The sequence below is a fragment of the Halichoerus grypus genome, chromosome 4, assembly GCF_964656455.1.
Source record: "Halichoerus grypus chromosome 4, mHalGry1.hap1.1, whole genome shotgun sequence".
NCBI lineage: Eukaryota > Metazoa > Chordata > Mammalia > Carnivora > Phocidae > Halichoerus > Halichoerus grypus.
In genome coordinates this window covers 157,360,053-157,384,147 of record NC_135715.1, presented here as the reverse complement: position 1 = coordinate 157,384,147, position 24,095 = coordinate 157,360,053, and the positions used below count along the sequence as shown (strand labels likewise).

Here is a 24,095-nt window from a genome sequence, read left to right as displayed (position 1 = left end):
CTTGACCTCTCCTTTCCTTTGATTTCTATGGCATTTTATAGATGGTACAGTGTGACAAAATGGTTCTACTATGAAAGGTTCTCAACCTGCCAACATTCACATGGAAGAGTTATGCAATGTGAGTGGGTATCTACTCTCTGATTTTAACCTCTATAACAGCCATTTCAATATAGAGCACAAACACTTCACTGTTTAAAGCTGGGGCCTGCTTTGTTTTGATGCGAGAGAGTCAAGGTACAAAACTAAAAGTAAATGAAACAAATTATAAATATATCATCTTGTGTTGCTCATGCATGCATGTGAGTTCACACCAATTATAATTGCTTCTGGTGCCTTAACTTGTGTTTATTTGTGGGCCAGGTTATTTCTCTCAGCTCCATTTAATCCTTGAAGATACAAATCTGCTATGTTTTGATCCCTAGATCCTTATTAAAACGATGTTCTGCCCCTTGTGAGGGCATCCCTAAACACTGATCACAGAACTATTCTGAAGTAACTACCTCTTTCCTAGTCCATACTGAAGAAAGCCTAGTACATCATCCTTCCAGACCCTGCAATTTCTAGAAAAGCCACAGACTCCTTTAGAAATCTGACTAAACTACATTCAACCATATAACTGTGTGGCAAAAAGTTAGTGCTCCCATTTCTAAGTCATAAAGTCAAAAAAAACTCTGATATATTAGAATTTATGGTTAAACTACACTGAATCACATTGTAATTTTGAGAACTCTGGCTCTGACCAGATTGAAATGACTTTAATTCACATATATTTAGGATATAGAATGGAGGAGGGGTTTTTCTGCTACTATCACACGATTTAGTCCTTGACTATAAAGTGTCATGTTTTTCTCTGGTTATTTCTTATGTGTCTTATCTGAAAAGTTCTCCAAGGCAGAGAAGAGGGTTTTTTACTTCTTTTCTAATTTCCCTTAGCATCTTGGTAATCTGGTCCATGTCGACATGTAAACAATAGTATGCTATCAGGTATGAAGAATACTGGAAGGGAAAAGTTGGACTTAAACTAGGAGTTGGCAAATTTTTTCAGTAAAAAACTAGAAAGTCAATATTTTAAGCTTTGTGGTCCATAGAGCTTCTGTTGAAACTACTTAACTCTGCCATTGCAGTGTAAATAATACATAAACAAATGGATGTGGCTGTGTTCCAATAAAACTTTATTTACAAAAACAGGTGGCAGGCTGGAGTAGGCCTGCAGGCCATAGTTTGATGACCTCAAACCTAAACTATGACAACATCAAAAGAAACATATGGTATACTAACACTCCATCAATCACCACTGTAATTCAAATTCAACACAAGAAGTTTTTGACTGGTCACTAAATTGAAATTAAAAATGGTAAGATATATATACCTCAGTGAAGATCCCTGGGAAATTAAGTGGTACATTTGTGCCCTGGTAGGGCTCACTTCCAAGATTTTTGTGCCCTCTTGTATCCCACCTTATTCCTGAGTATTTTATTAATAGAGATAATAATAGCTAAACTCAAATAGGTGATTATGTACTATTATTAACATCTTTCAATTGTTTTTATGTTTCATCTAATTCCAAGGAAACAGATTCCTATATAAATGTCTATTTATTAAAGAGCAACATTTGAGTCTTTGGTTGACCAAAGATGTCTGGTAATTAAAATTCATTACTCCAAAATGCATATCCATATCCCTTCTCTCCTACTTTTGGTTACTTCTCAAGTGCTTATATTAAATATAAATTAATGCAAAATAATTATTCCTTTTCATTGTCCATTTCAAAATGGAAATTCTATAAAGCAAGATGAACTGACACACCAAATATTTCCACAGTTAAAGTAACAGTAAAAATATCCTATGTAGTAAAAATTAAGATAGTATATCCAAATTACAAACAGTTTAACTTTCTAAAAGAAGGAGGTATACTATGTTTCATATTATCTACATTCCTATGATTTATAATCCTCATAAAACAATAATATTAAATAAAACTGAATACACACTGGAAGATTAAGGCAAATCTGACTTGAATAAGTCAGTTAATTCACTCAAATGAACATCTGATTTCCATTGGAAAACATAATACAAAAACTACATAATGTTAAAAGGAAAATAACCTGACAACATAAAAGGACTTATCACCCAAAATTAATTCATCTATTTTGAGCTGTAAGTAAATAATTATAATCAAGGTATAAAACTAAGATTTTTTGATACTTAGTGTTAATCCTGAAAAGGATATAGTATAAAACATAATAGGGTTAAATCATTATCTTCTAAAGATTAGGGGCAATGAAGACTTTACTCACTGCAACCACATTTTTCTGAGCAGAAAATTGGTGGAGTCACAAATCAGTCAGCTTCTCTGTCTCCCACGGAAACTATGCCCTCCGCTAACTCTTCCGTTGCGCGCTACTTCCTTCTAACACCTTTTCTTGCTGACCTGAGTTTTCAGAAAATGAAACTAAAATTAGAAGTTAATTGGCCTACTGGAGTAGGAAACAGAAGCATGTTTCATATGATCCCACTTTCAGGGGGGAAAAGAAAAGTGTGCCTCCCCCCACCGAAAAATAAGCTAATAGTGGTTGCCTCCAGGAAGTTGGAGCAATTTTTACTTCCTTTTGCCTTTTCTCTATTTTTAAAATTTTCTACCATGATAATGCCCCACTTTTAAAAATCAGAAGAAAATAAGCATGTAAAGACCTACTATAGTCCTCACAATTTGTATCTATCACTTTGATCCCTTATGATTTATGTGCAGTTTCTATATAATAAAACTAGTGCTAGAACACACATATATGAAAATCAATCCCAACATACAGAAGTGATCTGTTTATAAGTTAACAAAAGCTCAAGTTTCACAGAATTCCTCCTGAGTTGAGAGCAAAGTTCTTTATATAGCTCCATTACTGTGTGGAAGTAACACCAGTTAGGAAATCATGCAACAAGCCATCTGCCATTTCATTAAAGCAGTATGCTTTTTTTAAGGATATTTAAAAATTGTGCTTCATAGAGATTACTAGGAGAAGCTGCTGTGAATGGATGGCAGGTTTCAACAAACACTGTTGGAAATCCAGTGCTGAGCCCAGCAAGACTACAGTTGAATATGTGGATGGGTAAAATATTGCCAGAATTAGGCCACAGATAGCTTTTTATTTCATATTTAGGAAGTCTCACCAAAGTGAGATAAAGCCCATAAGATTTGTGCCTAACCTATACTCAGCATAAATTGTATTTCTAAGTAAATATTACACCAGCATATTTTTTAACAAATGCCATACAATTTTGCTTAAGTCTTTTCTCAAAAAAAAAAAAAAAAATAGAACAAGAATTAAATCTCTACTTGCAACAAGTCACAGGTGTTACAAGTGTGACACATGTCTGAGTACGAACAGGCAATGCCTGGGCCTCACCATCTCACGGTCCTGCTCTAAGCCTGAGCTCTGCGTTTACTCTTCTCAGGCCACCACCCCTCACTCTGCCACTTTCCCCCAGATCTGCTCTCTGTCCTCTGGAGATCCTCTTCCTGGCACACTAGACTCCTCCCCCTCCTCCCTCCCCGGGAACACTGTTCTAGATTCCCTTGCTTTCACTACTCCCTCCACCTGATGCTGGGCCTACTCCTGGGCTCCTGGTTCTCTGCTGTGACCCTGCCTAAGGCAGATACAGACCCAAAATGATACAGCCTTGCCCCTGCCAGACTGTTGCCATCTCTCTTAGGCTAGGCCTGTTGATCTTTGCGCAGATGCCTCTTTAACACACATCCTCATAATAGGTACTCCAGAGTTAGCCCCTCCCAGGACCCCCCTCCACTTCTTCCCTCCACCAGCCCAGCTCCTAACACCTGACTTCACCTACCCTGTGGAGACAGACACACCCAAGTGTATTTGTTTCCACTTACTAGTTTCCACAGCATCTTTGTTGTCCCTGCCTCCAACTCCAGAGGAGCGTGTGAACCTCCCTAAAATTAAAGTCTCTCTCCAGTACCAACTATGGCCTTTACCTTTGCTGTGTGTTTGGATCTTCCCACTAACTTCTTCCCTCTTGGTTTTCAATCCCTTTAAAACCATATTCTGCTAAGTCTACTACCCCTACAAGAATCAGCCCTTCTTCTCAATTCCCAAATCCTTCATGAGTGATTTTTCTCTATCACCTTCAGCTTCTACTCCCTTCCCCCCACTTACTGCCTCATCCCCTTTACAGACTGGGCAGCTGATACATGGCTCTTAAGTCTGTAGAAACCCCTCTCTTGGAAATCACTGGTGTCCTACTTTAACTAGATTCACTTCTCTCCTCAGACTTCATCTTCCTTGATATCCCTAGGGCACTGGATACTGATGACAACTTCATTCATCCTTGCACTATGCATTTACTGGTGTCCACTATGTACCCTCTGGTATGATGACACTGTGCCCTGCTCAATCTTCTAACCCTGTGTTATCTCCTCTCTCCGTCTCCATGTTTATACAGCTAAACTCTTTTCTTCCTCTCAACTCATAATTGGAGGCATCATTTAATGCTTTGGCCTCTGTCCATGTCTGAGGTCACAGGCACCCTATAGACTCACCTGAATTCAAATGCTATATATCTAAATATTTATAGAACACTTCCACTTGGATGCTCCATCATTATCTAAAACTCAACATTACTTACAAGTTGAGTAATTTATCTTTATCATCATTTGCCTATCCCTAAAGCTGTATGGCCATCCCACTTATCTTCCTGTTTAGAAACTTCAAAGTTATGTGGCTTCTTATCTCCTTCATTGAATCTGTACTGAATCTTTTTGCTTCTTCTCTGAGATGTCTGCCTCTCCTCTACCCGCCCCCCTTGCCATAAGTCTTGTCCAAAACCTCTTTACCTCAGGCCTATAGTGCTATGATAACAACCTCAATTCTTACCCTCTTCCAATTCACCTTACACACTATTACAGATTAACCTTCTTAAGAGTAATATTAAAACACTGCAAATAACTTTAAAACCCATGACTTAGAGTTTTTACATAAACAGAGGTTAGTTTTTCTCACATAACAGGAAGTCCAGAAGGAGAGCTGTTGGTAAGGGTATAGCAGTTCGGCGGTGTCAGAGACAACACCTCAGACTTTTCCTCATGGTACCAAGAGTTGCTGCATGACTCTGGGCTCTGCATCTTCATTCAAGGGCAGGAGGAGGGGAAAAGAGAGTTCCAACATTTTATCAAGAGAGCAAAAACATTTCCAGAAATACCATCAGCATTCTTCAGCTTGGCCAGAATAAGGTCACAGAACTGTCTTATCTGTAAAGGAGGCTGGGAAAGTAGGGAATAGAGTTGTCCTGAATGGATTAGACCAATCATGATTCATTGCTTGAGAGTAGACATAAAATTCAGGTTCACTTATCAAGAAAGAAGGGGAGACACCCAATTTTATTTTTTTATTCCTCCTGCATACTAATGTAGCTCTCTGGTCAGCCGGGTCTTTTCTCTCATTGTCCCAAACATATGCCATGTTCACCTCTACCTTTTGACCTTTGCTCTCTTTACCTGGAACATCTTTCCTTCACTTCTACTTGACAAATCCCATTCATTATTTGTGGCTCTGCTCATATCCCATCTACTCCATGACACACTGCAGTCCACAATGATTTCTTCCTTGAATGAACACTTTTATTCAATTCATTCATTCATCTATATTCATTTTTTACTTACATGTGGTTCCTATAGAGAGCACTACACAGTTGAACATTTAATTGTTCTTTGTTTCCTCTGGCTTGGTTTCATTTCTCTACAAATACTATAACCTACATGAAGATACAAACTGTGCCTCAGATTTCTTTTGTATGCCCCAGTTCCTTGCACAGTGCTGAAAATATATGTGCTTAGTAAATTACTCAGTGACTAAAAAAAAAAAAAAAAAACTATAATTGCCTAGAAAGAGCAATGCATGAATTACTTAATGTTTAAAAAAAAAAAAAACTGTGGTTGGCACTTTGAAAACAGTACATTGTCTACTTATTTCAGTCAAAATATACTCCACAAGACAAGAAAATAACAATGATTATATTTGCACTTCAGTAGCAAAATATAATCCATTTCCTTTGAGAAAACTAAAAAGACCAGCACAGCTAAGTAAAATTCAAAATTGTCAAGTAGGAAAAAAAAAAAATTGTCAAGTAGAGAAGCAGTCCGCAGACATTTCAAATCTGAGGGTTAGTCTTCTAAGCCATCCCCTGCAATGTTAGGCAGAAAAAAGTGAAGTGATTTATTTTAGAGAGATGCTGATCTGTATGGGGATTAAAAGATCTCCACCTAACACTGCAGCCAGCCACACAGCAGCTTCGGGAGTGTACTAAGAAGATCTCAAACCAGGCACAACTTATGCAAGAGACACAAATCCCCCACCTCCCTACTGACCGGGTTTTTAAATAGTCCTTATGATTTGCTTGTTGCCCTCTCCTTATCCTGTTTACTGAGTAGATCACCTAAAATGTTCTCTCCAAATAGAAAACCAGCAGCTTCACCATGAGTTTCACTCACCATGGAGCCTGCGGAATAGAAAGATGTGCAACATTTGCCTCATTCCTCTTGGCCTGAATGAGGACATCCTTTCAGAAGTTGGGAAAAGAAAGCAATTCATAGGAAGGCTCATAAACCTTCTCCAGTCCTCGCCAGAAAGTGAAATTCCACCCCTTCACCCCCACGCTCCCCCGCCCCACACTTCCAGGCAGCAGTAGTCTGGACGTTTCTCTCTGTTTCCTCTCTGTCTCCAACAGGCCAAGGAAGACCCAGTCATAGACTTAGGAGCAAAGCTGAAAAGAGGCTTCCTTTCCCTACCTTCATTGCTCTCAACACCATGTGAGAGTATTACTATGGTTGCATTCTCAAAGAGAGCAAAAGCTGCATATACTACTTCCTGTGAAATAATCACTGAAAAGGACTACTGTGCTGATTGTGCAAAACATGAAGCCCAAAAGCCAGTTTTTCAAACAAGTGAATGCTTACCCAATAAAAATCCTATCCTGTTTTGCCTATATTTTCCCCAACATTCCTCAAGTAGCCCTCTAGGCTGGTAACATCAGCATGTTTTGTGACTTCTATTACAAGGTAAGATTCAAAAAAAAAAAAAAAAAGTACACCTAAAAGAAATATTACTCTTGGAGCACTCTTTAGGATACCAGGTCTATTTCCTGTCCCTAACTCCAATCTCAGTGTCACTCCTATGTTTTTCATGTAGATCAAGAGATATGTTTGCCCATTCTAGCAAACAATCTTCATTCTCCATTTCCATTATATGTTTATAGAGTACTTACTATACATTTTCTAGGAAGTAGCAACTGAAAAAGGAATATTGAGCAAATTTTCAGAAAATTCTCTCATTTATCTTAGTATCTCTAGTTTTTAGCAGTTATTTGACTCGTAAATGTTTACTGAACGAGTGAATAAGTGAGGTGATTTAACATAAAATGTCTACCTTCCTAACATAATAAAAGCTCCTCAAGTTTCTGAAAGTACTATTGTGATCCTATAAATTGACCCCAAAGAAGGGAAAAAAAAAAAATCAAAGAACCATGACAAAATGATCAGAAACATGAAAACCCCCCAAGAAGGAGGTTCAAGAGTTCAATTACAATAGCACAAAAATAGAAGTCATCTCTCCTTCGTGGGACTTACAAAATAAAGAAGACAGTAGATGGAGGTAGATGGAGGAATAAGAAAAGATTCAATAGCTGTAATAATAAACAAATCCAGAGAAGTCATTATGTATCAATTCCACTAAGGGTTTAATAGAAAATTATATCACTAACTACAAGATTTCAACATAACATCAAAAAGGTTCCTAAAATGTCCATAGGCATTGATAGCAAATAATCCACCCTGCTTAGCATAAAGTATGGGCAGGTAGATCACTAGAGATTAGAACAACTTTTTCATGTTGAATCTAAAACAACTACATTCATGCCAACTACTACTCTTCTTCAGAGTGAAAAGCTATGGCTCCACACCTCTATTCGGTCCCTCTACATCCTGACATGGTTACCTCCTAAAAAAATGTACACGAAATGTAACATAATGAAGCACACAGGGGTTTTGGGGTGTTTTTTTGCGGTGTTTTTTTTTTTTTGAAGCATTCATTCAATTACCACCCTAACATAAGGGCTTTTAATGTTTCAAAAAAGCAGTATTATACTGGGTGGAAATATCCCTTTCATATTCAAATACCAGGTTAACAGGTAGTTTGACAGATTACTATTTTACGGTTCTGTGTGTGGTGTTTGTAAAAAAAAAAAGTACGATAAAAAATTGAGTGAATACCAAATGTGTCTGAATCCCCCCCTTTTTGTACTTTAATGAAAGAATCAGGCAACATTTTCTTTTTTTTTCCCCCCATTTCGTCTTTGCTTCACTGGTTTTATAAACTACAGATCTTTATACAAACGCAGTCGTAATTGAACCTGAAAAATTATTTTTTTTTTAATTTTATTTATTTATTTGACAGAGAGAGACACAGCTAGAGAGGGAACACAAGCACGGGGAGTGGGAGAGGGAGAAGCAGGCTTCCCGCGGAGCAGGGAGCCCGATGCGGGGCTCGATCCCAGGACCCTGGGATCATGACCTGAGCCGAAGGCAGACGCTTAACGACTGAGCCACCCAGGCGCCCCTAAACCTGAAAAATTATTGTTGTGTTATGCTTTTCAAAAGAAAAAATTGCTCCAAAATAGAATAACTGGTTTGTTTACATAGCACATATGAGTACAGATCGTAAAAATTCTTAGATAGCAACATAACTTTAACCTTAAATTATAGGCTGCCATGGGACCAAGCCTAAGAGAATCCAGATAGAAATCAAATGTCATTTACTGCACATTCTTTCAAGAACTTTTACTATAAAATCATACTGAAAAATATACTAGGAATAAATAAAATTTGTTCCCAGGCACAAAACCAAAAGCCAGAAGACAGAACTCAAAAGGATGCATATGTGTATATGTATGGGTAATTCCCAGAGAGAAATTAAAATTTTAACCCTCATTTTTAAACAGCATTATGGGTACTAAGCAATCCCATGGACTTAAAATAAGGCCAAAACAAAAACAAAAACAAAAAACAAAGACAGCAAGTAAAGAGTGGCAAAAGTTCTAAAGACAACTGAGCCTGGCTTGAAAGACATGGACAAAATCTGTGTTAAATATTTAAAAACATACCACAGAGTATATACACACTTTTTTAAAAAAAAGATTTTACTCATTTATTTGACAGAGAGAGAAAGAGCACAAGCAGGAGGAAGGGCAGAGGGGGAGGAAGAAGCAGGCTCCCCACCCAGGAAGCTTGATGGGGGGGAGGGGGGCTCCATGCCGGGCTCCATCCTAGGACCTTGGGATCATGACCTGAGCCAAAGGCAGACGCTTAACCAACTGAGCCACCCAGGAGCCCCTATATATATATATATATATACTTTCTTTGTGAAGTCTCCTCTTCAGTTCTCTCTCGCTAGAACACAGCCTTTTTATCTGACAGCTAGAAGGCCTGTAATTAGCCACTTAATCAAAAAAAATTCATTAAAAGCAGGAAATAATAAAAATCAGTATATATGTACCTCAGATATTTAAGTGTAAGGCTTTGAGTATGGTTCCACTAATTTGGGTTCTCCCCTTAATCTTTTTTGAATAATGATACATTTCAATGTCTTTAAAATGCATCAGTAACTCAATAGATACTTGCAAAGCAATCTAAAAAATCCTTTTTTTATTATTTTCCCCAAATCTGATAGTTGCCCTCCTATCATGTAATTTAACAACACTTTCAGCAATTCCCCCTTACTGTGTCTTTCTGAAGTATTCAATTTATTTTTCAAAGAAACAATAACTCTTTATATTTACACTCACAAGTCACAAGATTATGTAATATTTAATTAAGTTATGTAATTGTAATTACAAGTACAAATGGAATAAACAGGTTTTGGAAAAAACTCAATTGACTCTTTGTAAGCATACAACTCCAGTGATGGGGGAATATGTTAGAGAGGAGACTGTTAGTACCAAGTTTTAGGAAGGGAATGTCAGTTGAGTGGATGCTGGTTAAGAAAGTTTCTTCTATAATCTCTAGAGCAGTGTCTTCTAAAGTATGTCCCAAGGAAAACTAATTTCAGGGGAGCAGTGAACAAAAGGACTCTTGTCAACTAAGTTTGTCAACTAAGTTTGGGAAATGCAGGGTCAAAGCTAAGCAGGTTCTTTTATTGCAGGATATCAACCTCTGAATAGCTATTGTGCATTTTTAAGTTCCAAGATGGTGCTACAGAATGTAAGTTTTTCCCAATGCATTTGATCAATTTGACCAAGGACTTTGTTTTCATCAAGAACCTCTTGGGACTAGGATTCCTAGGTACATCCTGGTGTTTAGACCATCTCCTCCTCCCCCAGTTCTATTATAACTTGGGTAATTTATTTTTAAAACTTCAGCATGGGCACTGTGATATTGTGTGCATGCTAGTTAGTTCAAGTTTTTACTCTGCAGTAATAGGTTGCCCTAAGCAAGATTCTACATTCAGCTCATATCTAATTGGAAAGGCAACACTCCAGAAGCAACTACTATAAGAACTTCTATTATCCATGTTTTTATTACAGTATAAGTACTTCTATTATCTATATTAACAACTAAGAATTTGATCATCAGTATAATGAATGTTAGCAATATATTTTACTTGGTGAAACTAATGGCTTATTAATTTTTAGAATCTAGAAATGGACTCTCATAAATAAAATTAAAGATAGTTAAGAATAGTGGAGTAGCAAAAATATTTTAGACACTCTCTAGTGTGAACAGAATATAAGGACCCAGGGAGGTTCTCCCCATGGGGATGGACCTGAGGCTTGATCTTTAAATGGCCCCGTACCCACTTGTTGGTTTAAAAAGATTTGAGGTTGCCCAATATTTGTGATAAGGGTAACAGGATTCAGCTTCTGATTCTCGCTTATCTGCATGAAGTGAGCTTTATGCAAAGTGGTGGAACTAGGACTTTCTAACAAGTCATAAAACAAGCCCTGTTTTTTGCTCACTTGCTACTAAGTGTTTACTTAATAAATGTTTCTGTGTGTAGCAGTATTTAGTCTGAGACTTTCATTATATATGGTAGCAAAGTTTGCAGTAGTAGGTAATAGTAACATCAAATCTCTTCTGAATTAATGAACGGGGCGGGGGGAGGGAATAAACAAAAAGAAAAACAAAACAAAATTTTAAAAAACCCTAAAGGCTGTACATGACCATCAGCTTAGGTCAATTCTCAACACCTTTCTCCAAGACCAAAGAAATCTATCTGATGATATAAGAGTAGGCCCAAAAAGTTTTATTTGCCCGCAACAGATTCCCTTTTAGCTGCTTTCCAGACAGATAGCCCTCTCTTACCTATCTGGATTTTTACCAATGGTGTGTTTGAAATGCACCTGCATGTTGTCAGGGGAAGATATTTCCAGGGAATTTCTCTGGCTCTCATCTTGACATGGATTGATATAATACAAGCTAAGTGTTTTCTTGGAAAGCCTAAAGAATGGGATAAGGTATTAATCAATAGTGGGAAAACAGGGTATTTCTGGTCTTAGATACTGGGACACATGGCAGGATAGGCAGAGGGAAGGCCAGCTTAAGAACAGATTTGATATAATTGTGTGCTGAACACTGTGGACTGAATGGGTGGGGAGGAGTCAGGAAGAGCATATCTAACATTATTAAAAGTGGGAAGAATCCATTGATGATTCTCACCTCAAATGAGTTACTATAGTAGTTGACAAATGGTGATTTGCATTCAATCATTCCTTCTACATTTACTTGTTGGAATTCTATTGTAAAGAATAACTTTCCCTTCTCATTTATTTGTTTGCTTATGTGTGGACTCATAAATTCTTATTTTATTCTATTTACTATCATTTATTTTTATGTTCAGTGGGAGTTAGCCCTTCAAGCCGGCTCTGTGGCCTTTTGACATGCCTCCATCATTCTTTGCTCACTTCCTTACTTTCTGGTAAAACAAGCTGTTCCAGGCTTATCTTGTTCTTTTTTTGGTCCATTTTTATTGAAGAATGGTATTTGGAAAACAAGATTTAATACTAGTTGTGCCCATTGTTACTGAGTTATTATTGCCTCTTTATCCTCTTAGAGGACAGAGCTAGGAGGATGAATGGATGGATGGATGGACATATTTATATGTTCATACTGTTACCCTTAATTCAATCCAACACCACATGGGTTCTTTCTAGACTTGTACCTTTCCATATTTGTAATTCCCTTTTCCAATAATGAGAACCCTGACCCTCATTATCCATAATATGCATTTATTCTTATAGTCTCAAAGTATCTCTCCACAAGACAGTTATTAATATAAGAGGAACAGAGTAATTTTACAGCACAGAGATATGACAGACACCCCATTAACTAAGTGACCACAAATAATGTCACAAGTAGATATCATGTGCCCCTGAGAGGAGACATTAAAAAGAGCACATCGTTTCTGTGATATTCCTGCCAAAAATATATAATCTAATCTAATCATTAGGAAACATCAGACAAACCCAAAATAACTGGCCTGTACACTTCAAAAATGTCAAGGTCATGAAAAACAAAGAAATACTGAAGAACTGCTCAAATTAAAAAATACTACAAAAAAAGAGAGCAAAACACAACTTGTGATCCTGATTGAATTCCTAGACCACAAAATTTGTTTTTGATTTTGTTTTTTCCTTTTGCTATGAAGGACATTAGTGGGACAATTGACAAATTTTGAATGAAGTCTATAGGTTAGATAGTAGTATTATTAATGTTAATTTTCTGATTCTGATCATTGTTATATAAAAGAATGTCTCTGGTTTTAGACATATACACTGAGGTGTAAAGGGACATTAAGTCTGTAACTTGCAAGCATTTTACAAAAGTATACATGCCCCCCCACACACACACACACAAGTGTTATTGGGGGAGTCGGAGCAGCAGGGGGGCTCCTAGGTGATTCTAATATGTAGACGGAATCTAAAGAAGAAGGCTGGAACAGAATCATAGGAAATAGCCAGCATGAGGGGGTGGGGACTGGGACTCAGAGAAAGAAAGAAGTAGCAATACATCAAGTAAAAGGGGAATCAGCAAAGTTAAGAAGGAAAGTGTCAAACAGGAAAGATGGGTGATTTCCAGTGTTGCACAAAGGAAGCAAGATGAGGCTGGATAGAGTTCTAGGTTCTGCCAGTGTTGGCATAATGGTACGCACTCATTCAACCACAAGTATGTTGTGTGAGAAACGTGGGTGTGCAGGAGGGAAACACAGAAACACAGATGCTGTCCTCAAAGGGCTTACATTGTCATGGCTCCTATGAGAAAAGATTATCAGTAAAATATGTCTCATTTAAGAACACCTGCTATCTCTGAATCTCCATCTTCACAGTGCTCTCATATGGAGAGATCTCCAAGTTATCCAGGCCCTTCTGACTGGGTTCCCTCCAGTGAATGGGGGCAATTCTTCAGAAAATGTGGCGCTCCCTGCAGCAGGGAATGCGAGCCTTTGTGGCATTTGTGGGGAGAACTGGCAGCCACCAAAGTCACCACAGATGACTAGGTTTAATGAAGCTGCTAACGCTGCTCCCGGTAGTTTTATGTGCTAAGTGCACCCAATAGTCTTCAGCGTTTCTCCAATTGCATTTTATCTCTGAGGTTCAGATGCTAGGTTTGTCTTCTCGCTAAAAGTATTCTTCAGCTTTCCATTAACAAGATTCAGATTTTACCCATTCTACGATAGAACACATTTTCAACTTGGTCCAGATGCTGAGAGGAATGATGACACCGCTCTTTGTGTGCTGCCTGATGATCCTATATTTATTTGATTTTGTAAAAATTTGGCCTAAGACTCCTTGAGCAGAAAACTTCAAGTCCCAGTTCTTAGCTTTTAAACAGATACACCAAAGAAAATTCCCAATTTCCTAGCAGAGCAATGTCGGTCAGAAGGAAGGGTTGAATAAACACAGACATCTTACTTTGTTGTCCAGATAATCATAATTAAGATAATAACAAGTAATATTTTACATTTTACAAAGTTCTTTCAAGTATGTTCTTATTTGATCTCACAACCTTGTACTAACCTGAATAAATAAAATTTCAAATCAAAAGCCACTAAAAAAAAGTGATTTCCGTTTCTAGATTCCTTTATCTCCATAAAACAGTCTGTGTTAGCTGAGTCTAGCACATACTAGCCTAAACCCCCAAACCAAGAAATCTACCCATAAATTAGACTAGAAAATGTATAATCTAAAGAAAAGGATGTTAATCTACTAATAATGTGGTTCACCTCATGCTTAGCAAATTATTTTTTTAATGTAATGGCAAATTTATCTGGCTATTTGGTTTCTTACACACTCCTCTTGCCTTCATGAAAGCCAAAGGCAGACACAGTCCTACTTTATCTTTCTGGGGCAATCTCCTGTCACTGATGACACACAGAAGCTTTAATTAAAATGACAATTCACATAGGGATCAAGTTTGGCTTTTTTTTTTAAATCTCATTTATTTTGAGCCTGCTTTAGAAATGTTAATGCCAGTGTGTTTGCCTAGTACAGCCGTATCTCAGAGAAAAACATCCAAATATTTAAAGGCTGGCTTCTTTTGGCTTTTGGTTTAAAAAAATGAAAGGAAAAGAAAAGCAACTGATAGGTTTTCACAGCCTGTTAGCACACAGATTTGTTCTTAGAAAATAATTAGATTTTTGGAGACATATGTGATAAAACTGTCATAGAGATCACAAAGAAATTTTAGTCATTAACTTTTCTTTTTTTTCCAAGGAGGAGAATCAATATTTTGTCTCTCTAAATACACATGCAGAAATAAGCTTCACCTCCAACTAAATTTTATGGATTCATTTACATGCCGAAAGGATGAGAGAGAAACCTAGGTCTATAGGTTCCATCCTTACATAACAATGTCATAGGATTTGGGCTCCCAAATTATTTGTGATACAATAATTATCAGTTTCTGACTGTCACCCAACATATTGAGAGACACAAGTTTAACAGTAACAAGTAAAATATTCAGTCATTTGTGACACAAATATTTATTGAGGGCCCATGAAATGGAAAACAAACAAACAAAAAACCTTAAAGAGCTTCCAGTTCAGTGGGGGAAAATAAAACATGCATATAAATAACAATAATATAAACCAAAAGTGATGTGTAAGAAGAGGTAATAAAAAATACTGTTGAATGGTTAATCCTTATAGTTGATAAATGTAAAACTTCCCCTTCCTTTAACATTGCTGATATTTCTAAATAAAGTAGACATCATAATCAGAAAACAACCAATTATAATACTAAAAATGTTGTTTTAAACTAAATACCCATTTACTCAAAAGACTCTGATAACTGCACCCCAGGAAATGAGCCAATCCTAAAATCACTATATTGATTCATCACGTTAAAAACAAATTATATTTTTTAAAAATTCAACAATGATGCAATCACAAAAAGTGAAAAATATGTATTTAACATTACATTACTAAAGCAACTCAGGTATTATGTACGAACTTTTGTTCAGTCATGTTTTAGGGCACCTTAATAAGGAACTGATACTCCACTTAAATTTGCTAATTTTGAACCTTTGAACAAAATGTAAAATGAAGCAAAAGAGGACATCTTTGGCATTCCCATGTGCCCTATGAACACGGGAAGTCTATGTTCTCCATAACGACACTCACTAGTTCACGTACAGGTGCCTGCCATGCCTCCTGGGTCAGAGCAGAGAAAATGGAGTAGAAAATGCTTTGTTCAGAACTCTGCCTTTGCAGCGCACTAACTGTATAAACGTGGCTAAGTTCCTGAACTAAACTCTCTAAGCTGCAGTAACAGTGCACTTATAGAACATTTAAGGAAGTTAACTACAGTAACAAATTAAGGCAGTTGCTATGTGTATCAGGCATAGAGTAAGTGTCCAGTAAGTGAGAACTACTACTATTACCATCATATTATTGCTAGGATGTTGCCTTTGTACACACACATTCAATAACCACATGGATCCCATACAAAAAGGGGAAGGTATTAAATACTCTGTTACCACCTTCTCTGGTCCCTTCTCAACTTCTTTCATCTTCCTTCCCCCCAGTTTGAGGAAAGCCTTTTAGTTATTAGTAATTCTGGGATCCAAAACTTTGGAGGACAGTGTGAGATGACAGCACCATCAGCAGGCCGTGTTCGCCATTCCTTAGCTCAACAAAAGCAAGAGAGAAAGGGACAGGCTGAAAGAGTGATCAGCCACTCTGGCATGGGCTGCAGAGGGCTTCCACCAGCCTCTCCCTGGCAAAGGGTTCCATCTGGTGATGTCAAGTCACCATCTGGTAATGCCAAGTGAAGCTCCTGGCCCACATGGAATATCCCTAGATCATCTGTCCAAAATACTGCTTGTCCTGGTGCTCTGGCTGTTTCTCGAGGACACAGTAATAATACACAAAAATGCCTGCCACCGGAAGCAATTTAGACCTCAAACAGAATACAATTCTCATCCTCACTACAGGAAAATATAATTTCTAATGATGCCATCTAGTAGAAAAGTTGTTATGTATTTGTGAAAATCTTTCAATTATACTCTAAAACAATTTTCTGAACTTGGTAAGACAGACAAAAATCAATCTTTCTAGTGTTGGAGCTTTACAACTCTCTCTCACTCTCTAAATCATTCAGAACTAGAAAAAGCTTAACTATAAAGTAAGCAATGGGACATGCCAGAAATAATGAAGTTGTGACAATCATCAGAAAGCCAGACAGGAAGAATCATATTCCTCCAGGCTGAAAGTCTTCAGGAAGATGAGTTAGTCTTAGTCTCAGCATCAGAGTTAAACACCAGGTAAATTTCATGACCATGGTGTGAATAATAATGTACAGCTAGTTACTCTTTCATTGCTATGCTGTAAATATACCAAGTTAAAAACTGTCATGCATTTATTTTTCATTTATTTATTCAATTCATCTAAATCTAAGTGTACCCAATTTTGGAATGTTTGAAAATCACTCTATATCTGTTTGCAATCTCTTCTCTTAGGCTCAAAATATATATTCTGTAAAAAGTAAAAGGAAGTTCCAGGATAGAACAATTTGTATGACTAGGTCAGGTAGAAGCCACATTAGAAGCCCATCACTGCAATCAAAGAAAATAATTCCATGAAATTTCAAATTTGCTTTTATAACAACTCTGAACATCAAATGCTAAGGAACTTGGTGAGAAAGCAGGCAATTAATACCTTTCTCCCTGAATAGAAAAAGGTCAACAGTGATATGAGGTAGAGAATGTTTATGTATCAGAAAATGACTGTGACCCCTCTCTTCTAGTGTCACATGAAGGATAACTAGTTTTACTTTAGTCAGAGGGAAAAAAAAAAAAAGGAATTAGAAATACTCAGAGTGAAAAAAAGAAACTGTTTAAATGATAAAAATAACTTCTTCTTTCTGCTAAATTGAAACCAGGATAAATCCTCCTCTCTCAGGGTTTTGATTATAAGGCATCTGAAGCATAGGAACCACCATCTGATGTGTATACATTCATCTAAAATTCCACGTAGAAAAAGGAAGCCCAGTGGCAATCCCAATCCTACTCCTCCTGGAATTATATATGGCCTGGAAAATTTTTCATGCTTAAAATAAAAAGTCCTAGTGAGGTTAGAAAAACTTTACATTAGACACAGCAACTGATATTTTTAAGAAATTACTAAACTCTTTCCAGATATTTAATTTCTTGAAATCTTTACATATGGTGATGATACCAATGTGCAATTGAAGAACTGCCCTCGGGGCACCTGGGTGGGGTGAGATGACAGCACCACCAGCTTGGTTAAGTTGGTTAAGCATCTGCCTTCGGCTCAGGTCGTGATCCCAGGGTCCTGGGAGGGAGCCCCGTGTCGGGCTCCCTGCTCGGCGGGGAACCTGCTTCTCCCTCTCCCACTCCCCCTGCTTATGTTCCCTCTCTCTCTGTGTCTCTCTCTGTCAAATAAATAAATAAAATCTTTAAAAAAAAAAAAAAAAAGAACTGCCCTCAATCTATGACAGGATCGTTGCTAACACTTGAGCCTTTGTTTCATCCCCTGTAACACAGGAATGATAACTACCATATTCAATTGATTGTCTCTCCCTCCATCTCACTCTCTAAATCATTCAGAACTACAAAAAGCTTAACTATGACATCCAAGTTTTCTAAAATGGGATCCATGAAAAAAAACAGGCTCCATAAAGAAAACAGCTGGTTAAAAGCAGCATTTTATATCTGTCTTGAGAAGCCACATATACATTAGTTATTAAAGGCCCTGAGAAACCTTGCCATAAAGAACTCTGTTCCCAGGTATATATTTGTTCTCAAGATGACACTGTGACAAATACTGTGTGAGTCCATGAAACCAACATACATGTCACCACCCACACAGTCGCCTCCACCAAGTTCTCAGACACTACCCAGGGAAGTTTTTTGAAAAGACTCTAGGGGCACCTGGGTAGCTCAGTTGGCTAAGCATCTGACTCTTGATTTTGGCTCAGGTCATGATCTCAGGGTCGTGGGATCAAGCCCCCCATCAGGCTCCACGCTGGGTAAAGAGCCTGTGTAAGATTCTCTCTCTCCCTCTCCCTCTGCCCCCCCTCTTTCCCTCGAAAAAAGAAAAAAAAGGACTAATGCTAGTCTTGTAAACAAAACCAAACAACAAATGACCTCATCACAAATTTGATAAACTCTATTTTCAATTTGAACAAAACTTTTGGTCCAACGGCTCCAGAACAAGTCACCTAAACAGGTTATTAAACACTATTTTAAAAATTCATAATCTAACATTTTTCTGATTTTCAGAAAAGAGAAGTCCTAAGTGATAATCGTGAACCCCCAGACACTCTTTCTTCTGGGTTCTTAACACTTAACACAGGATCTTCCCAAACTATCCAGGGTAAGTCCTCTGTAGGGCATTGTGTTTTGGTAACTAGTTGCACTGAGTGCAAAAGTCTGGGGCTCCAGTGTTTTCCTCAGGGTTCTGCCAACACTGAAAAGATGATATTCCAACTCACACAAAAACTGATTTATATTAAGTATAATGTCTGCAATGAGAAATATAAGCACCTACCGGATAGACATTCTGATCGGCTGATCAGCCTATTTCCTTTCCTGCTTGGGAAATATTATTTAAAGTCTGATATGACAAGCCATATGTCTATCAATAGGCAACCTAATGAATAAAATATTAGGTAACCACATGATGTGGTACTGTGCAGCTGTAAAAAGAAATGGAGTGATGTTCAGGATCTATTGTTAGGTGAAAAAAGCAAGGTCCAAAAGATTGTGTCTAATATGCTATATTTGTGTAACAATGGAATGGGATTTATGAATATATATATTCATATATTTATCTTTTATTTTTATATGTGTATATATTTGCTTTTATTTACAAAAGGAAACACACTAAACAGACAAAATAAAATAAAAATTAATTTTAAAAATAAGTTTTTTAAATAGGTGTAGAGACTAGACAGGAATGATTTTTCTAAATGTACCTTGCGTTATAATTTTGATTATAGAACCATGTACAAGTTTTAGATCATTAAAAAACTAAGTTAAATCAAAAGAAAAAAATAAGGCCATCCCTAGAAATAAGAAACAAACAAACAAATTAATCTAATTGTGTATCAAATTGAATTTAAAATACTGACAATTTTGACTATACACCCTAGTGGGAAATATCCTAAGGATAAAAAGAACCATAAAGAAATCTTGAAAACTGTATTTGGTAGTCCTGTTGTTTATGACACTATCACTAAAACTTATGTTAAAGCCTCTAAGAATAATGGAATTAAGTTAATTAGAGAAATCCATCTATTCGGAATTTGTCATGATGCCACATAACGGAGATATTAGTGTAAAAATATTTACCACTCATTGTAGTAATTCTTAACCATCAATTGCCTCAAGATAAGAAATTATAGTGTCTATATAATAATTGTAATGTCTTAAGTGGCAACAATATAACCTCATTGATCCTTGAAACTCCCACACAACCTAGAACAGTGTATGTGTACACTCAAATAAATGTCTCCTGTTGAATGAATGAATGTTGCTCAGGGAATACGTATAAACTTTAAAATCTGTTTTGGGTTATAACTCTCCAGAATAAAGTTTAGCATTTTGGACAACCATGTTATCCCTAAAGCATTAAAGAGAAGAACACTATTATCTGTCCCTATTGCCAGAAGCAAATATTTCCTTAGAGCTGAGAAACCAACAAGCCAATATCACACAGTTATCACCACATACTCCAGGGGTCTGTCCATATCTTTACACTGTGCTAGTATAAAGCCAAAAAAAAAAAAAAAAACCTTAGGGTTACAAAGAGATATACAAAGAGAACATCTCCCCACCACCACCCCTTTCATTCTTTAAAAAAAGGTATGGGGGCACTTGGGTGGCTCTGTCGTTAAGCGGCTGCCTTCGGCTCAGGTCATGATCCCAGGGTCCTGGGATTGAGCCCCACATCGGGCTCCCTGCTCAGCGGGAAGCCTGCTTCTCCCTCTCCCTCTCCCCCTGCTTGTGTTCCCTCACTCGCTGTGTCTCTCTCTGTCAAATAAATATATACAATCTTTAAAAAATAAATAAATAAAAATAAATAAATAAAATAAAAAAAGGTATCGAGGGTCCACTATGTGGAAGTATTTCCTTAGAGTCCCTTATGGTAAATAACTACAGTGCTGTCTAGAGAGCCTGGAAAAACTCCATCTTACGACACAGTCCAGCTTCTGCAGACTCAGTGGAACAAGGGCATTGTCATCCTACATGTTCAGCCAACCTGGGTTTCCTCAGACAGCACTGAAACCAAGCCCTTTGCTCCCCAGCCCAGGTTTAAGGCTGAATCCCATAAGATAATTCCAGACAGTCTAAGGAGGAAGCAGATGTTTAAAATTGGCCAGAATCCAAGGTCTTGGCCCCATGACTATTGTTCTTTATGAAGGTGAATTCCTATTGTGTTTTGGAGCATGCTAAATAGATAACACCCACTTCATTGTGGTTTTAACTCATAATAAAATACATTACGCAATTTGGGCTGCACATAGAGATTCTCAAACAATGCGGCGCTGTTTTCTTTTCCTACTCCCCATCATGATTTTAAGAGCTGATTTCAAGTGGTGCCATTCATTGGCTTTCCCCCATCACCAGCCCCCACCAAAATCTGTAAGCACACTGTGAAAAGCACCCCTCTCCATGCCCTTCAGGGTCCCTAATTTTAAGTGACTTTTCAAAAGACAGCCCAGAAGTGGCAATATAAACATCAATTAAGTGCTGGCTTGGTGCTGAGGACTCTGCAAGATGCAATGGAAGGTAGAAAGGAAGCATGAAATATGTTTCCTGCCCTCAAGATTCTCACCACACGATGGGGGAAATGAGACCTACAGATGAAACAACATGAAATAACCTCACCATGAAGCTTTGTAACCTCAAGTGCTTTTGGAGTTAAGCGTCAAGAATGAAGCAGAACCAACTAAGTGCCAGACATAGTACCTTACCTATGGCCACCCCATTACACTTCACACAGTCCTAGAAGGGAGGTTTTCTTCTCCCCTATTTTAGAGTCCAGGCAGCCGTCGATCAAGGAAGTGAAACAACTTGTTCAAGTCACACAGCTAGAAAGAGTCACAACTGGGATTTAAATTCAGAACTACCTAGGACCCCAAAACATTTCCACTAGGCCACGGCCTCCGGTGCTCACAGGGGCATAGAGCGTTGCAGTTCATAAAAGGCTTTCTTAGAAAAGAGAGGGCCATGTGGGACTTGAAGGGAGGAGTATCCAAGAAAGCTCCAGGGGGAGCAAATTTTTAGCACTTTCAAGTCGGAGGAGAACAATTTTCTCACACGAAACCAGTTTGCTTTTTGCGAGCAGCAAGAGTAACATTAGCATGTAGATCTTTTATTCTTTTCCCAGCCTGCTCTCCTATTAATTGGCTGTTACCACCTTGACCCCAGAAGTGACCCCATTGATCAAGCAGAACTTCAAATGTGCTGCTACCAACTAGAACTATTCATCTGTTCCTCCCCAGCAGCATCTGCCTCCCCACTGAGCAAGGCATTTCTGTCAGTATTTTACTGGATATCATACAGGATAGTAGCAATTTCAAAAGTAAAAAAAAAAAAAATTAATCTACATGTCAGACTCATTTGTACATTCCACACAAATGTTTTCCAACACATAAGATCCATCATAATCTTGGAATGATCATGTCAGGTAAAGTTGTAAGTCAAATCTCCCTTCAAAGAGAGAATATATATATATATATATATATATATATATATATATATATTCGTTAACTTAGAACGCTCTGTTTACCCCATTGGACTACACATTGTTCTCTTCGCCATTAAAACAGTATCTAGCCCACTTAATAAATATTTGTTGAATAAATAAATTATTTCCACACCAAGAAACACAGTCCCCATATCTCTTACCTAGTTTTTTCTTAACAGCTGTTAACTGATTGCTCACCATAGCCAACAAGATTTACTATAAACTAACTAGATTTAGGCCAAATAAATCTTGCTTTGTTTTTTGTTTTTTTTTTTTAAGATTTTATTTATTTATTGGGGGGGAGGGGCAGAGAGAGAAGGAGAGAGAAAATCTTAAGCAGGCTCCATGCCCAGCGTGGAGCTGGACAAGGGGGATGATCTTACAACCCTGAGATCATGACCCGAGCCAAAATCAAGAGTTAAAAGCTTAACCAACTGAGCCACCCAGGTGCCCTTACTTTATGATTTTTCAAGTGATTATTTAAATTGTGAAGAATTTGTGAAAAATTAAGCTATATGACATAATGTTTTATATTTCTTTTACTAAGTAGTTATCATTTCCCTCTCTTGTAAATATATCTTCCAAAGACACTTTTTACTCTGCTTTTGTCCTATTTAACACCTCTTTGTGCACCTAAAACAAATGATACAGATTAGATAAGTAGATAGATAAAGAGAGAGAGAGAGGCACGCAAGAGCAGTAAGATGCCCAACATGAGCCATAATCTCCCCGAGGTTTATTTGATGAAGGAAAACAAGATATACATCTTGTCACTTTTGGTGGGGAGGGGGGTGCCCTGTTTCTAGTGGGGTGGGAATCAGAGAATTCCTTCATTTTATTTTCTTCTGAACCTCTGAACATGTAAGTGCCAAGGGTAAAGCAGACAATACGTTCTGAAACACTGAGACGAAACGACTCAGTGACTATCCCAGGAAAAGCAATAAGGGTACCTTCACTGGCTACAGCTATACAAAATTGCATAACGGTCAAAAATCTTTGGGGGAAAGAAATTCCTTTAATCACCCTATGTTTTCAGAATTGATGAAATAAAAAGGAAAGCAATTTGCATAGGTAGACCCCCACTCGGTATACTTCCCAGATATCAAGATTAAGTCAATTGCCACATACAGGAGCTGGTATTAAGTGAATTATATGCAAAGACTAATCTGCTTGTACATTTTAACTAAGTCATGAATCTTTCATTTAAATGAATTAAGCACTTGGAGAAATGTAAGCACTACAGATGCTATCACACCTTCTCTAAAAAAATCTAAAAAAATCCAGTATCATTTACTATTCAGCACAAAATTTCCCACATGATAATAATGAAGATAAATCAAAAACAAAAATAACAAAGAGAGCTAACACCTTTGAGAGTTTCTCATATGCCAGACACTGCTCATCATTGCTTTACACAGAGTAGCATATATTCTAAGAAGAACCCTGTATATTGTGGTCCGATCACTGTTCCCATTTTTAGATGAGTACACTGATAGAGAACTAACTTGCCCATGGTTACACAGATGGTAAATTGAGCAACTTGAATTTGAACTCAAGCAGTCTCACACTTGAGCCAGAGCTGAGCTCTTAATTAATAAACTATAGTTAAACCCTAAGAACCTCCATTCCTTTGAAACAAATACAACTTTCCTTTCAAACCCAAACTTTTCTAAGACAGCCAACGAATCTTGAAGCCAGAACACGTCCTCATATGTAGCACACTAGTTCATTATATTAAACTGTGCTGCTTCCTAGAAAATTAAAAAGCCTACTTTGTTAACCAATTGTTGATATGAAATATGCTCTGAGATGCTTTTCTAG

The 24,095-nt window shown here is 37.5% G+C and overlaps 1 protein-coding gene across 3 annotated transcripts in view; it reads right to left on the bottom strand.

Annotated features, from left to right (window-relative positions):
- Positions 1-24,095, bottom strand: part of PLCL1 (phospholipase C like 1 (inactive)) — a 336,573-nt gene that overhangs the window by 119,716 nt on the left and 192,762 nt on the right. The window contains exon 1 of one of the 3 annotated variants that reach the window (XM_078071153.1): positions 2,298-2,355. The exons of the other annotated variants lie outside the window; for them this stretch is intronic. The gene's annotated coding sequence lies outside the window, so the exon portion shown is untranslated. Of the gene's footprint in view, positions 1-2,297; positions 2,356-24,095 lie in introns of those variants that run through there. 3 annotated transcript variants of the gene reach the window in all.